Genomic DNA, 10,857 nt, shown 5'->3' on the forward strand with positions numbered 1-10,857 from the left:
GTACATTTGGAGGTTCAAACCTTCAAATACACACTCCTGTGGCTTCATGTAAGGTATGACATCTCAGTAAGAGCCTGATGCTCCCTCCACTCACAGGGACCACGTTAAGTGAACTGCCTGTGAAGTTCACAGTGTGGCTTCCTGGAGAAAGGTGTGTCCAAGCACAGGGCACTGAACCCCCTGAAGTCAACAGGAGGTTAACTCAGATTGCAGCTATTCCCAATAACCATGCACTGCAGACTGCTGGATTTTGTTTCAGTGATGAGCTTCAAGTACAGCCAAAAGCGAATAGAGGCACGTTGACCTCATAGTTTAGTGAATACAGATTGAGCGTCCAAGACAATTAAAAGCAGGGAATACGTGCCATCTCCAAACCCCTGGCGAGCCACTGCCAGAAGTTACCGCTGCCCCATCCGACTGAAAAGACATTAACACCCGCTGCAGAGGAGGTTGGAAGGCAGCCATCCCCGATGGATTGCTTATGAGCACTGACTAGAGTCAAACTGACTTCAGTCAGAGATTTACACAAGCCTCATAATCTAATAGTAGAGTTTACTTTACGAGAGTGCCACACCAAAGATAGTAAAATGCAGTTTTAGCTAACAAATCTACATGCTTGAGCAGAAAAGCTACAGCCATCATGGAGCATGTCAGCACCACAGAGCGCCTGGCGCAGATTTATAGTTTTCAGTTTATTGCTGAAGAGTTATTGTTAACTCCATTGTTACAGACTTTCTGCAATTAAAAGTTCCAGTCACACTTATCATTTTTAAACATAGCTAATAAAAACCAATAAATCCTGGGATGTTATAGGTTTTCCTGTACTGTTAAACATCTGAGACTTTTTTATGCTGGATTTTTGACTTGTGTAAGGATAGACTTAGGAAGTAAATTGGCTGTTGTAAGCTGTTTTACTTCTGATTTGCTTAGATCTGCAAAATTTCATGTAGTTTTTCTTCATTATTATAGTAAAATAAAGAGTGAGGCAACACTAAGACCTTTTCCCTCACACATGCAACAGGTGATCATAAGCTAAGTACTGTGTCTCTTACATGTCATCTTCCAACCTTCTGTGTTTTTTGTGACATAAATGATAAAGAATAATGGTTATTTTTGTTTCAGCAATGACTTTTGGTCTTTTCTCTCACACAAGTAACGTTTTCTCTCTTTTCTATCGCAGCCTTGAGAGAACGGACTTTTCATTTTCTCTGCAGGTGGTTACAGTCGTCAATTCTACTTCTGACCATCTGTATTCGCATGTTCAGAAAGATATCAGGGTACATGGATGAACCTAGACAGGTGTACAGAATAATTTTACCCTGTGTATTTCCCATCACTTTATGAACTAGCCTCAGCTGCCTTGCAGTGAGCACTTCCAGGATCCAACTTCTACTGACAAGATTAAGGATCTGCTTTTTGAATGCTTCAAGGTTAATCATAGTCTCAAATTCCAGAAACATTCAGAGATCCTAATGCCAAGTCAGTATATTATATAGCAAATAGTATCTATTGAGATATAATATTCACACAAATAGTGTTCCCCTTATAGGAGCAGAGATACTGAAAAATCCAAAACATATCTAGGGGAAGAACAAATAACAGAACTCATATTCATCAGAAATCAACCTCACTGTAAGAAAATTGCTCTTTGCACCCTGCAATTCATTGCAACATTTGGGATTGGCTCTTTGCACTACAAAAGAGTTTCACTATCTTTGAGATCGTCCCGATGGATTAAGTATACAGACAGAGGAAGTAAGCAAAACAACATGCATGTTGTGGAATAGAGATTACTGAATGGAGGGGTGTGTATACACTAAGAACCAATATCCCTCTGAGAGCTTTGGGAGGCTAAGAGGCTTGAAACCCGCTGCGTAAAAACGTGGGTCAGAAACTTTGTCAGGGTGAACACAATTGTTCATCCCTGATCTCACCTCTTCCCATACACAAGAAAGGGGCAAAGGTTTACACCAGGTGAGATGCACCTTGGCTGAAGCTCTGGGCATACTTTTCCAGTATCATTTAACTGTGTCATTTAACACACAACATCTCCAGGTTTCACTTATCAAGTACAGCAGCTGGCAACATTATGTCTTTACAATTGTAAAGTCCGGTTTCTGTATCAAAGGACGCAAAATGCTCACGCCCACATCTCTGCATTTTTTAAAGCCCATCATCTACTGGAAACTTTTGCAATCTGCTTCAGAGATTTCATAGAAAGAAAGAAAGAAAGAGAGAGAGACGTTTGGGTTTTAAGAAAAAAACTTACCAAAAATAACTGAAGTTCTCTAAAGTTGCCCTGAAGTTGAAATAGCCCAGAACACCAGTGCAGAGCCTGCCTTAAACTCTCTCTCTTTCTCACTCCCCCTCTCTCTCCAGCAACTGGAAGGAGGGCTGTGCAGAAATTCAGCAAACAATTTTCCTTCTATGTCGAGCGGGGCGTTCCTGACGGGCAGAAAGGGGATGGCTGAGCCTGGGTGAGGCTCGTTGCTATCCCCAAGGCAGAGAGCACTGTCGCAGATTACACAGCCTGTGAAATCCAATCCCTTTCTCTGCTCGGGCAACAGCTGTACGGCTTCAGCTGAGGCGGGAGCAGGGGACAGAGCCTGGGCTTGCTGCTGCTCAGGCTTTCCATGCTGGGGGACGCTGAGGAATGGGGGCACAGGGGTTTTTGTGAGCTCCGTGTCCTCTCGCAGCTCGCTGCCTACAGCTGCAGGCGCTCGCAGGGTGGAGATGCGGGGCAATTTCCGCGGGACTCAAAGTATATGGGATGTGGGCGCCCGCGCAAAACAAACATCTCTTTTCCTGAAATTCATTCCCAGCCTTGCTTCAGGACATAACTGGGTAATTAGCGTTGTATGTACTAATAAATTCTCATGCAAGCGTGCACACACACAGGATGCAGTCTGCCCGCCTGTCACAGCAGCGCGGTTCAAACGGGCTTCAAGGCTGCCCCAGTGTCTTCTCTAAGTTATTTTTTCCTTGTCACTTTTAGTCAGCCGTCTGATGCTTTCCGAAAGCCCCCCTGAATGCTGAGCTGACAGTCCTTCCACCCAGTCAAGCACTATGGTGGCTCGCAAGGTGGGAGTGCCAGTGCTTGGAGTTGTGTTCACCGTGTCCTGATATTCTACACTTGAGGGAAGCTGCTTAACGCCAGCAAAAACGGATTTATGAAAATTCCCAGCCCCTCCTCTCACCTGTTTCTATTTCACCCCATGTAAAGGAAAGAAATTTCTAATACAGCTGATTCCTCCCCCTCTCAGGAATTCCACTGATCCTTTAACTCCTCCTCCCTGAAGCTTTAAAAAGTCACAGCAACAGATTTCAGCCCGGGTTTCCGTGTTTCACAGACGCATCTGACCGCAGGTTTGCATTCTGTCAAACAGGGGTGAGGTGGGAGAGGGTGCAAAATACAAACAACACATAAGCAGCCCTGGGAGTGTCCTGTAATTGCTCCAGCTGCTTTGCCAACACCCCAGAGCAGGTAAAAAACACTCCAGCCAAAGGAGAAGGAAGACCCTGGTGTTTACAGAGCAGCCTCATTTCGTGTCGAGGTAGATGCTGTGCTTGGGATTTTTATGCTGTTGGCTCTGAATAAGTTTTGATACCTGAAATTCTGCAGATGTTGGGTTTCTGGACCCAAGTTTGGAATGGGTACATATGGCTTCCACAGAGGGTATTCAAAAATCTGAGAGGGGAAAATGAGTGTCTATCTATGATTCCATCCTATGTGGGTACTTGACAGGCATTTTATGAAAACTGTGTCACTCAACTACAGTATTTATATTAAAGCCAATTATTTAACTTGTGCAATTAATGTATATCATTACATCTAATTATACATTATTCATTAATTACAGATCATATATATAACTTAATTTAGAAACACTATCTGTAATTTTATCTAATTAACATGCACAGTTTTTCAGCACATGAACTGAATAACACTTCAATTGTCTCTTACGTGATTCTATTGTATGTCTATAAAAATAAATAATATATAATCACATATGTGTGATTGTATACTATATCTATAATCATAGAGAATTTATATATATTGTGAAGCAGTATATGCAGTTTACATGCAACCTCTGTCTTCTTGCCAGTGTGACATCCACGTAAAGAGTTAAAAGCAGAGATTGGCTGTAGCCACTGCAAGGTGGTAAGGCTGTGAAGGAGGAAGATGAGGCAATGGGACAGTGTCAGCACACAAGTGGCACCTGAAAGTGTTGAAGGCCAGGCTGGGTGGGGTTTAGAGCAACCTAATCTAGGGGAAGGTATCCCTACCCATGGCAGGGGCTTGAAACTGGATGGTCTTTAAAAGTCCATTCCAACCCAAACCATTCCATGATTCTGTGTTTCAAGCACGATGTCCTGCAGCTGCTGCAAGGATGGAGGTGGCCAGAAGCAATAAAGGCCTCCTGAGGTGCAGTCAACAGCAGCAGAGTAAACTGAGATGGCTGAGAATGGGAACAAGACCTTGCTAAGAGCTGGCTCAGGCTTGCTCTGCTGCCATCCCTATTTCTGTGCACTGTCTTTAGGACTATACCAAGGTCCAGCCTTTCTGAACCATCTGACAACATCCTGACAAACAACATATATTTTTAGAAACACACATGCAAGACAAGGAGTCCAACCTACATCATAGATTGATGTGGGGACAGTTCATTTGGGTGCAGAAATCTGGCTCCTGCCTCCAGAGCGAGGGGTGGCAGCAGCTGCAGTGTGCTCCATCCCCAGCCAGTGCTGCATTTCAGCTGTCTTTGCTGAATATATGGATGGGGCGTTGTTTCGATCTTTTAAGAATTTTTAAAGCCCACATGAGACAAACTCCTGGCTAAGTTGAGAGAAGCCAACTGTTTTTCCATAAACCTGGAAGAAATGACTCTGTTCGTTTTCATGGTATTGGGAAATCTATGTTCACTGTCAGTGGCTTTTTTCCAGTTTCATCTCGGAGCTGAAGGTGTAAGCCTGGATGTCTGAGCACTGCCCTGCAGCTGTGGCTCCAGCGAAGACAATCTCTGCTGTGTCAGAGATTTATCCCCACGCAACTTCAAGCCTAAAACCTCCTCTCTTTTCAGCCAATATGGTGCTGTTCTGTGATTGTCAAATTATTTCAACATTATTTGACTGACAGGAATTCATAATGCTAACTTGGTTTATTTTTAAATATTTATCAAAACCAATGTCTGTCTACTGAGCTATTGAAAAAGTGCTATCAGACTGATAATTTCCCAATTCATCAAGTGATTCCAGCACAAGTTATTCAGTGAGAACACTCCAAAGAGCCCCTGTGTTTACTCTTCTTGACAGACATCTAAATATTAAAAGATAAAGCTCTTTGAGTTATGCTGCAGCAATATTAAAAAATATTCCTTTAGCTCAACTGCCCTTCCAGGAAGCACATTTCACATTTCTGTGTTACAATGTTGTTTTCTCTACTCTGTTCACAGGTAAGGCTGCAAACACACAATGGAATGACACAAGCTTTCTTTTATTAGTGTTATTCACGCCCTGACGTGTGCATGGACTCATGTTAGATTTACACATAAGGGTGTGCTGCTTCAATAGTAATTGAGAAATGAGATGGAAAACAACGGGAATGTTCCTGTGTTTTCTTTGACCCAAAGAGAGAGAGAGAGACAACATATTCCATGAGATTATAGTAAAGCATGCTCTGGAACACAGAGTCCTGCAGTTTAGTGTGGAGGATAGCGAGGGTGATTGTTTCTATTATTTTTTCCTTTTTAGCAGTTATGAATCCTCAGATATTTGGGGAAAAATATGAAGGCACAAATTTCCACAAGTAGATAAGACTGGGTTGCTAAGATCATCTAAAGAAAGCAAACTTGTCTGCACAATTCAGAAAGGAGTTAAAAAATTGAGGAACTCCAGCTAAAAGAGAAATAGGCTGCTAAGAGAATGAACCACAGGAAAAAGAAAAAGGAAGGGAGAGACAAAATCAATGTGAATTCAAGATGTAGAAGAGTAGATGGAACTGAACATCAGACTGGCAATGACAGGAACGAATGTGTGGAAGCATCTGGCCACCAACTCTTAAGTTCTGGCCCAGAGGAAGATAAATGTAACATTAATCACCAATTTACAGACATCTCCCATACTTTGTCTCCCATGACTGCATTTTGTTACAACACAGAAATGTATATATTTTTCTATTTCACAGGCAGTTAGATTGAACTAAAAAGGCATTTAAGCCAGCCACACAAACATCCTCTGAATTTCTTCTCTTTTGCAATACATAAGCCACTAATTTGATTGATTTGCTTCAACATTTTTTGCATAAAACTTTTCCATTTTCAGGTAGACATGCAACCTCACAAACAGAGAGAGAGCCAGGTATGGAAATGATGTTCCATCACTGCCTCTTCTAAGAAACCTCAGAGAGGTTTCTAAACCTCAAAGACCTCTTTCAATTCAGATGAGTTTGCCCCCACAAAAAGTGAATGGGTGTCATTCATGTATTTTGTAACTTAACTGAAATCTGTCCTCCAAATAGATTGGTCTTTTCATCTGAGAATTTACTCAAAAGAGGCTCCAGTGGTTACCTGCCTGTCACAAGTCCTACCAGCACTACCTGCTTCCTGCACTAACACCAGGATGCAACTGATAATATTTTGTATAGAAGGAGGTTTCTCCTTTGTGAAGATAAACAAATGTCAACTCCAGGTATCCAGGGCTGGAGTAGTATAATCCAAACTTATGGTAAAATAACCTAAACAAACCCAGTGAAGAGTTGTATATTTTCAGAAATTCAAATATTCTCTTCCAGATCCTACATACATACCTTTTTTTCACTTTAGTGGCTAATACTGTTGATGATGGGGAAAAAAAGAAAAATAAAAAAGCAGATCTACAACCAGCATAAAGAAAAAACCCCAACAACAACAGAGAAAGCATTATTTAGAAATGAAACTAAATGAGATGTTTCCAAGAGAAATCCTTTCACTAACAGGAGGAAAAGAAAAAGGAAACTAATTCACTCTGCAGAGTTTCTTTTATTTTGTCCTCGGGCATATGCTCCATCTCCCTTTGTCCCCCAAATGCATTTCCACTGGCCCTGACAGTGCTGGCATTGACCTTCTGCAGCCAGAATAGCTTGGACTGAACGAAATAGAAAAACAGGAGCCAGGCAGAGCAAGGGGCAAGGCAGCCATGGCCACGGAGCTGGGGGAACACTGCTATAATTAGCGAGGCTCCTACAAAACACACCGTACTCCTGGAGCTGCTGCCTTCCTGCCCTGCCAGTGCATTGTACATCATTCCCAGCAGAGGGGAAAAAACCACCCCCGCAGAACTATTCACACCCCTGGCCTGAGGAGTCACCATCAACACCCTCCTCCACTGCTGCTCATCCATCTCCAGACTGTGCTGTGGAGGGCTTTAATTAAAAATTAATTAAAAATTAGTATTCACTCCATGTTCCCCACAGCCATCTCGTTCCCTGCTCAACTGGGAATTCAGAGCTGGCTGACCATGGACCTTTATTATTTTACTCTTTCAAAACATGTGACACTGTATGAAAAGCAGACCTGGGCTCCACCCTGAAAAGTGAATATTAGTGACAAATAGCTGACAGAAGGAAAACAAAAGCAACTCTTCAAGCTGGAAAGATAGGTGTTAATTATCCGTGAATAACCTGTTTGTACTAGGTGGTAATGCTCAAGCACCTGGAAAAAAAAACTATCTGAAACTGACTATTTCTCTTTCTGCAATGTCATTCTGCAGCCTTAAGCACTTTTCTTTCCACAATTTTCGTACTTCTGGATATCACAAAGTCAGTAAGTTTTCTTGTTTCGAAATCCAGGGAAAAAAATGCCACAGGGATGAATACAACATTCACAAACTCTCCATTTTCAATCATTTACTGAGTTAGATATTTCTGAAGTACTTTTAAGCATCTGTGTGACATTTGTTATATTTGATCAAGACACTTCTTTCCTATCAAATTGAAAGTTGAAGGATATTGCCACCGATGTGGTGTCATATAAAATCATATAAAAATATCTCATATAAAAAGCAGACATCAATAAATGCCAAATATAATTATTAAATGCAGTAGTTCAGATGCTATTGAAAAAAGCAAAAGTTTTCATCCGCTATAGCAAAACACATTTCAGATGCTTCACTAACTGCTGGGTTTTCTTCCCTTTTCCTTTTTACCTGTCCCTGTACAGAATCACATAAACTCTTGCCTTTTCTGGGTGTTTGCATAGCTTATGACATTCCAGCTGTGGAAATGCTTCAGTGAACCCTCCCTTGTTGTTTTTCTCTCCAAAGCCTTAGAACAGTCCTTAAACAAAGACCTTAAAATAAAAGAGTCCTGGCAGATGATCTCACTATGTGCTCTGGGGTTTCCATGGCATTTGGTGGTGGCTACCAGTGATTAGTACGTTTGTCGAAGGAGTAACTGGGACCTGCACTGAAATAATCCCTTTTTCTGGCTTTGGGTCCCGATGAAACTGCTGTGGGTGATGGAAGGGTGTAAATGCTCACCTGAGGACCTGCTGTGCCCACACAGCCCCAGCCAGGAAAGGGCTGTTTGCTGGCACTGGCTTTGGGCACGGGCTGACATTTCTTACAGTTGTTTCATTTTTACAGTGCTTTAACCCAAATCCTCACACACATCTGCAATACCACCTGTCACTGGATTGCTTGCACCTGTTTCTGTATCCTGCTTGGTGGGCAGGAGCTGGCAGATGCTGCCTTTGACAACAAGAAAGAAGCTCAGGTGGATGGGAAAAACAGGAGAAACTCCCTCAAACTGGGAACAAGCAGGCAGCAGCTCCTGTCTTGCTAATAAAATAAACTGTTTTCCTGCAGATGATGAATGCTCACCCTGTTTTGCCCCTCTGTTGCAGGGGCACAGAGGAAGTCTGGGGATTAAGGGAGGGTATTTCACACACACAGGGGTTGCTGTGTGCCTGTGGCTGGCACACATCAGCATGGAAAAACAGGGTCAGTGCTGCTGCTGTGCCTGAGACTCGGTGTGCATCTTCAGGGCGTGGGCTGGGACAGAGAAAGGACTCAGCAGATGACAGTGGGGCTCAGTGTTTGCTGTAGAATGTCAGCAACACAGCAGGGTTTATTTCTTAATGAAGTGAGTCACTTGATTGGTATCAAGTATCTGTTGAGTGATGGGGTGGATCCAAATGTTAGAGGACCTCGTTTTAAATATACCATTCACCACTCTGGACTGGCTTGCACTGTGTAAACAACATCAGTGAGAGATGGAAATACATTAGGTTAATTCCATCTGGGGTTTCTAAGTCTCCTGCTTCCTCACAGAGCTGAGACTGATTTTCCAACAACACAAAATTCACCTCAAAGCCCTACATCCCATCACAAAAAAACCCTTCCCGTGGAAAGGGGAGAGTCAGAAGTACAGGGCAAGTAAAATCAGGTAATCAGCACAGTTATCTGACTTCTGCACTTCAGCTTACTCAGCTGAACTGGCTCGCCAGTGCCCCAAAAAGGAAAACTCTGGGAAACAGCAGCCAAGAGGGAGTAAGAAAAAAGGAGTGCTTCCCTCCATAATGTATTTGTGATGCCATTGGCTTTGTCCTGTGCAGTTCCTATAGCTGGAATTAAATCTTTGGGCTTTAAGGGTCTTGGCACATGTATATTTTGGTTTCAGGCCTTTTCATCCCGTTTACTGTCACTGAGGTCAGCTACAGTATTGCTTGTGACTTTTAATGGCAACAATGGTGAGCCCTTTAATGCTTCATCCCTGACTTTCTCCTCCTGAAGAGCAGAGGAAAAAACAGCAACCAACCTCAGTCAGGGGTGAGAAATACATCATGTCATCTTTTTCACCAGTCAGTGCCAGAGACAGTTAAAATATTACTGAAACTGCTGGACTCCTCAATACACATCCAGAAATTGAATTTAAACATTGATTGATGTTCCTGGCAGAGAAAATCAGGTTGATAAGTATGAATAGGATTCCCTTGGGTTCTGCTGAAGCACTCAGCTGTGAGGCAGCGTTTCTGTGTGGAGGAGGAAGCCCTGAAAGAGACCTTTCCTCACCACTGCACTGCCACTTGGTTGGATGAAGAAACCTAGTGTGTAATAATTAATTCCTCCTAATTTTCAGTGATGCTAATGGTGAACAAGGTCACTGTTCAGTCTTGCACAGCACACAGTGCTATGTTGGTTCTGGCTGCAGTTGCCAATAGATAGGAATCAATGAAGTGAGAGAGAATAGCTCATATTTTTTTAAAGAGAGAAATTATATATATTGTGGAGTTTTGACAGCAGAAGTGCTCTCAGTTGCTGATGCAAACTCTGTAAATGTAGGCTGAGAAGAAAGAGCCCAAAATGGGTCAGGAGCAGAGGAAAGCATTTATTCTGAGATCACAGCAAACTGAACACTGCCAGCAGTGAGTCCTGTTCTTCCACAATCTGTTCTCTCACACAGTGCTTGTGTTTTCAGTCTTTGCTTGCTTATAAATAAAAGGATTTTAGTTTTATTTTTCCTTTAAAAAAATGTATTGAATGTATTTAGGGAGTAGAAGGAGAGCTGAATCTTAAAGATTTTTATATATCATTCATGAAAAGATTTGAAAAGCTAAATAATTACTGATAGTTTAGGTATTTGTCTTGTTTCAAATAAGAAGTTATGTTATTAATTAAAAGAATCCAAAGAATACCTGGATTGATCAATGACAAAACAGAACACCAAAAATGAAGGGAGAGGACATGGAGCTCTTCTCTTTTCTACCTCATGCTTGGTCAGCTTAATTATGTTAGCTTAGTTTAAACACCTTTGTTTTTAAAAAAATGGGAAAATGTGTCCTTAGAAGTTCCTTTATTTGAAATGGGTATTCCTGTGGATGA

At 42.1% G+C, this 10,857-nt stretch overlaps 1 protein-coding gene across 1 annotated transcript in view; it reads right to left on the bottom strand.

Moving 5' to 3' along the window:
- LOC131586564 (protein AHNAK2-like) overlaps positions 1 to 2,729 on the bottom strand; it is a 51,776-nt gene extending 49,047 nt beyond the window's left edge. Inside the window, exon 1 of the mRNA XM_058853576.1 lies at positions 2,270 to 2,729. The gene's annotated coding sequence lies outside the window, so the exon portion shown is untranslated. The remainder of the gene's footprint in view (positions 1 to 2,269) is intronic.
- Between the last annotated feature and the right edge of the window lie 8,128 nt (positions 2,730 to 10,857).

This window comes from Poecile atricapillus, chromosome 1 (assembly GCF_030490865.1).
Source record: "Poecile atricapillus isolate bPoeAtr1 chromosome 1, bPoeAtr1.hap1, whole genome shotgun sequence".
Taxonomy (NCBI): domain Eukaryota; kingdom Metazoa; phylum Chordata; class Aves; order Passeriformes; family Paridae; genus Poecile; species Poecile atricapillus.